The following is a 6,525-nucleotide window of genomic DNA, read 5'->3' on the forward strand; positions in this document are numbered from 1 at the left end:
GAGAAAATGCTGGAAAAACTCAGCAGATAAAGGTGAGACTGAGCACTGTGATACAGAGCGACACCAGCAGAGGGAGATAGATAAAGGTGAGACTGAGTACAGTGATACAGAGCGACAAGCAGAGGAAGATAGATAAAGGTGAGACTGAGTACAGTGATACAGAGAGACACCAACAGAGGGAGAGAGATAAAGGTGAGACTGAGTATGCGTTCCCAGAATTGGACACAGTACTCCAGTTGTGGCCAAACAAGTGTTTTATTATCGTTCATCACAACTTCCACGCTTTTGTAATATACAGAACCAGAACGGGACAAATATCCTTGCGGGGAGGTTTGCTAGCACTGTTTGGGGGGATTTAAACTAAAATGGCAGGGGGTTGGGAACCTGAGCAGGGAGACAGAGGAAAGGGAAACAGGGATAAAAACAAAAGATAGGAAGGAAAAAAACAAAAGTGGCAGTCAGAGAAATCAACGGTTTAAATCAAACGTGGCCACAGTAAATAATAATTCGAATAAGTCTAAGAGCGTTAAAAAAACAAGCCTGAAGGCTTTGTGTCTTAATGCGAGGAGCATTTGTAATAAGGTGGATGAATTGGCTGTGCAAATAGAGGTAAATGAATATGATTTGGTTGGGATTACGGAAAGGTGGCTGAAGGATGGCCAAGACTGGGAACTCAACATCCAGGGGTATTCGATATTCAGGAAAGATAGGCACAAAGGAAAGGGAGTGGGGTAGCATTACTGGTTAAAGAAGGGATTAATACAATTGTATTGAAGGATATTAGCTCTGATGATGTGGAATCTGAATGGGTAGAATTGCGAAACACTAAGGGGAAAAAAACATTAGTGGGAGTGGTATATAGACCTCCCAACAGTAAGGCAGAGGTTGGGGATGGCATTAAAAGGGAAATTAATGAAGCGTGCAATAAGGGCACAGTAGTCATCATGGGTGACTTTAATGTACATATAGATTGGGCCAACCAAATTAGTAACAACACTGTGGAGGAGGAATTCCTGGAGTGTTTACGGGATGATTTCCTGGACCAATATGTCGAGGAACCAACCAGAGATCAGGCCATCTTAGACTGGGTAATATGTAACGAGAAAGGATTAATTAGCAATCTTGTTCTACGAAGCCTCTTGGGTCGGAGCAATCATAATATGATCGAATTCTTTATTAAGATGGAGAATGAAGTAGTTGACTCAGAGACTAGGGTCCTCAATTTAAATAAAGGAAACTACGATGGTCTGAGGAGCGAGTTGGGTAGGATTGATTGGGGAATGGCACTCAAAGGGTTGACGGTGGATGGGCAATGGCAAACATTCAAAGACTGAATGGATGAGCTACAGAATTTGTTCATCCCAGTTTGGCATAAAAATAAAACAAAAAAAGTGACTCAACCATGGATAACAAAGGAAATTAGGGATAGCATAAGATCCAAGGAGACAACATATAAATTGGCCAGAAAAAGCAATAATCCTGAGGATTGGGAGAAGTTTAGGATTCAATAAAGGAGGACAAAGGGATTAATTAAGAAAGGGAAGATAGAATATGAGAGTAAGCTAGCATGGAACATAAAAACTGACTGTAAAAGCTTCTTTAGATATGTGAAGAGAAAAAGATTGGTGAAGTCAAGCGTAGGTCCCTTGCAGTCAGAATCAGGGGAATTTATAATGGGAAACAAAGAAATGGCTGACCAACTAAATTCATACTTTGGTTCTGTCTTCACAAAGGAGGACACAAATAACCTCCCAGAGATGCCGGGGAACATAGGGTCTGATGAAAGGGTGGAAATGAAATAAATCAGTATTTGCAGGGAAATGGTGTTAGGAAAATTGATAGGCCTGAAGGCCGATAAATCCCCAGGGCCTGATAATCTACATCCCAGGGTACTTAAGGAAATTGCCCTAGAAATAGTAGATGCATTGCTGGTCATCTTCCAGAACACGATAGACTCTGGAACAGTACCCATGGATTGGAGGGTAGCTAATGTTACCCCACGATTCAAAAAAGGTGGTAGAGAAAAAGCGGGGAATTATTGACGGGAAAGCCGGACATCGGTAGTGGGGAAAATACTAGAGTATTATAAAAGATGTAATAGCAGAGCACTTGGAAAGCAGTGACAGGATCGGACAAAGTCAACATGGATTTACAAAAGGTAAACCATGCTTGACTAATCTACTGGCATTTTTTGAGGATGTAACTGGTAAAATAGTAAAAGGGAGAACCAGTGGATGTGGTGTATTTGGACTTTCAGAAGGCTTTCGATAAGATCCCACATAAGTGATTAGCTTGCAAAATTAAGGCACATGGGATTGGGGGCAAGGTATTGAGTTGGATAGAGAACTGGTTGGCGGACAGAAAGCAAAGAGTTGGAATAAATGGTTCATTTTCCGAGTGGCAGGCAGTGGCTAGTGGGATACCGCAAGGATTGGTCGTAGGACCCCAGCTGTTCACAATATATATTAATGATCTGGACGAGGGAATTGGATGTAATATCTCCAAATTTGCAGACGACACAAAGCTGGGTGGGAATGTAAGCTGTGAGGAGGATGTCATGAAACTCCAGTATGATTGGGACAGGTTGGGTGATTGGGCAGAAAAATGGCAAATGCACTATAATGTGGATAAATGTGAGGTTATCCACTTTGGTGGCAAAAACAGGAAGGCAGATTATTTTTTGAATGGCAATAGATTGGGAGAAGCGGAAGTACAAAGAGACCTGGGTGTTCTTGTGCACCAGTCGCTGAAGGTAAGCATGCAGGTGCAGCAAATGGCAAATTGGAATTCGTAGCAAGAGGGTTCGAGTACAGGAACAAGGATGTCTTGCTGCAGTTGTACAGGGCCCTGGTGAGACCGCACCTTGAGTACGGTGTGCCGTTTTGGTCGCCTTACCTGAGGAAGGACGTTCTTGCCATTGAAGGAGTGCAGCGAAGATTCACCAGGCTGATACCTGGGATGGCAGGAATGACGTATGAGGAGAGATTGTGTCAATTGGGCTTATACTCACTGGAGTTTAGAAGATTGAGAGGGGATCTCATCGAAACCTATAAAATTCTGTCAAGCCTGGACAGACTAGATGCAGGAAGGATGTTTCTGATGGCCGGGGAGCCTAGAACCAGGGGTCATAGTCTAAGGATAAGGGGTAAGCCATTTAGGACTGAAATGAGGAGGAATTTCTTCACCCAGAGAGTGGTGAACCTGTGGAATTTTTTGCCACAGGGGGCAGTGGAGGCCAGTTCATTAAATATCTTCAGAAAGAGTTGGATATATTTCTTAAGGCTAAAGGGATCAAGGGATATGGGGAGAAGGCAGGGACAGGGTACTGAACTTGGATGATCAGCCATGATCTCATTGAATGGCGGAGCAGGCTCGAAGGGCCGAATGGCCTACTCCTGCTCCTATCTTCTATGTTTCTGTGTTTATATGATTCTATGCCTCTATTCATGAAGCCCAGGTTTCCGTAAGCTTTATTAACAACATTCTCAACCGTCAATGATTTGTGAACATATACCCCCTGGCCTCTCTCTTTATGCACCCCATTTAGGTTTGTACCCTTTAGTTAAAATTGCCTCTCCTCGTTCTTCCTGCCAATATGTATCACTTCGCACTTTTCTTCCTTAACTTTCATCTGTCACGTGTCCACCCATTTCATCAGCCTGGCTAAGTCCTCCGGAATTCAATCACTAACCTCCTCACTGTTCACTGAGGCTCCTTTCTCTCGAGGCATTTGATAAAGTTCCCACAGAAGATTATTCGTAAAAATAAGCATGGGTGGAATTAGAGCTTGTGACATGGGTTGAGTGAAGGAATGAACCATATAACCTATTCAGAAAAAGACACCATTCTAAGAAAGAATTCCGGCCTTATTACATCATGACAAACTGGGTTTGGAAATCTAGAAGCCTAATTAAGAATAAACTTTGAAAGCATTCTGGCTATAGAAATGAGTTAGTTGTTGACACTGAATCAATAACCTTATTGAAACAGAAGGTTAAAGGCTCCGGTAGGCTGAACCTTTGGGAACAAGACAATGGTTCAACCTGGACAAGGTGTTCTAATTTACACTTTGTAAAGTAGCACATAAAAGTAAGTAACATCTGCCTTCATAAAAATGACATCCAGTAAAACACACCTGCCATTATACCGTTTTTTATGGTAAAAGTAGAACTCTAAAGAGACATAATTCTGTAATGCTAGCAGCTGAGGTGACTGTAAGAATTGCAAGGGTCAGCAGAAAAATGACTAGAGTTAATTAGCTTACATCAGCAGAAAACCTTAAAGGAAATACCACTGGGAACGAGTATAAATATTGAACTCTCAAATGGGATAGTGGACTCGCTTTAAAGGGGCAAAGCGATTCTGGGCTTCAGAGGCGGCTCTGTAAGTCTCCAACCCTTTGTACCTCGGGGATCAAAGGTATTTGATTTTGGTGGATATACTGTAGAAAACTAAGAAATGTAAAACTGTAATGAAGTTAAGATTTGAGAGTAACGTTCTCTGATAATAGAATTGTAAGTTTTCTCTTTTTGGGACTGTTAATTTTGCGATTGAGTCACCAACTTTAAATTACATGTCGGTTCTTCAATAAATCTATATATTTTTAGAATTGTCTCACATAAGACTTCAGATTCAAAAACTCGCAAATTCAATTTCTGTACACTCTTTGGTGAGGAGTTGTAGAATTCTGGGTGAGTTTTCCGGACCCTCATAATATCCGGAATGTTACAGTTTAGCTAAACTTATTAAAAGTGATATCTGGAGGACGGTAACAACTTCAGGTTGTTCCTTTCCTTTAGGGAGCGATAGTCCGGACCTTTAGACCCAATTTAGCATCTTTAGGATCAAACTTTAGTTGAAAGTGAACATCTGAGGAATATACCTCATCTGGCATAGCCCTAAAGAGACTAGGACTAGTAATTATCCCTTCAGGTTGGTCATTGGTTGGGAGATAGATGATAGAGAGTAACAATAAAGGGAATGTCCTCTGATTGGTGGGATGTTACTAATGGGTGTTCCCCAGGGATCTGTACCAGGGGCCTCAGCTACTCACTGTATTTTTTCAATGAATTAGATGAAGGAGCAGAGAGCCGTGTATCCAAATTTGCTGATGAAATTAAGTTAGGTGACACAGTAAGTACTGTAGTTGGGAGATGAAATTTGCAAAGAGACATTCTTGGATGAAATGAGTGGGCAAAACTCTGGGAGAGGCAGTTCATATTGAGGAAGTGGGAGCTCATGCACTTTACACATAAAAACATTGGACCCGAATATTTGCTAAATAGAGTGACACAAGGTACAAGGTGGACAGGTGGGGAAAGTATCTTAAAAAGCGAATAAGATGTTAGCCTTCATCTCAAGGGGACTGGAATACAAAGGGTTGTAAAATACCTTACAGATGTATGGGTCTCTGGTTAATCCCTATCTGGAGTATTGCATTCAATTCAGAACACCTCATCTCAGCAACGATATATTGCTCATGGAGGGGGTGCAGCATAGATTTGGCAGAGGTTTTTTAGATAATTAAATTAGTTGATAGGTTAGATAGAGAAACTATCTCCTCTGGTGAGCAAGTCCAGAAGAAGGGGACATAACCTTAAAATTAGGACTAGGCCATTCAGGGCTGGTGCCAGGAAGCACTTCTTTACACAAAGGGTAGTGGAAATTTGCAACACTCTACCAAAAAATGCTATTGAAGCTGGGGCTCAATGGACAATTTCAAAAATGAGAGTGTTAGATTAATGTTAGGTATTTATGCGTGGTTATAGAACTAAGGATGGTGTTAAGATACAGATCAGCCATGATCTAATTGAATGGTGGAACGGGCTGAAGGGACTGAAGGGCCTCCTCCTGTTTCTGTAAATGTAGACAGCTACTTAACATCATTGGAAGAAGGCAAACAATCCCATCACAGCCCATAGAGTGGGAGGGGCTGGGTGGGGTTAGAGTGGGAGGGTCTGGGTGATGGGGGATTCGGAGGGGCTGGGTGGGTTTAGAGTGGGAAGGGCTGGGTGGGATTAGAGTTGGAGGGGCTGTGTGGGGGAAAGTGGGTGGGGCTTGGTGAGATTAGAGTGGGAGGGGCTGGGCGGGGTTAGAGTGAGAGGGCTGTGTGCGGGGAGAGTGGGAGGGGCTGGGTGGTGTTAGAGTGGGAGGGGCTGGGTGGGATTAGAGTTGGAGGTGCTGGGTGGGGTTAGATTGGGAGCGGCTGGGTGGGATTAGAGGGGCTGGGTGGGGTTAAAGTGGGAGGGGCTGTGTGGGATTAGAATAGGAGGGGCTGAGTGCGGTTAGAGTGGGAGGGGCTGGGTGGGATTAGAGTGGGAGGGGCTGGGCGGGGTTAGAGAGAGAGGGCTGTGTGCAGGGAGAGTGGGAGGGGCTGTGTGGGGTTGAGTGGGTGGGGCTGGGTGGGATTAGAGTGGGAGGGGCTGGGTGGGTTTAGAGTGGGAGGGGATGGGTGGCATTAGAGTTGGAGGGGCTGGGTGGGGAAGAGTGGGAGTGGCTGGGTGGGGTTAGATTGGAGGGGCTGGG

Source organism: Somniosus microcephalus, unplaced genomic scaffold (genome assembly GCF_052327205.1).
Source record: "Somniosus microcephalus isolate GS21.2 unplaced genomic scaffold, FLI_Smic_1.0 unresolved_chr2, whole genome shotgun sequence".
Taxonomy (NCBI): domain Eukaryota; kingdom Metazoa; phylum Chordata; class Chondrichthyes; order Squaliformes; family Somniosidae; genus Somniosus; species Somniosus microcephalus.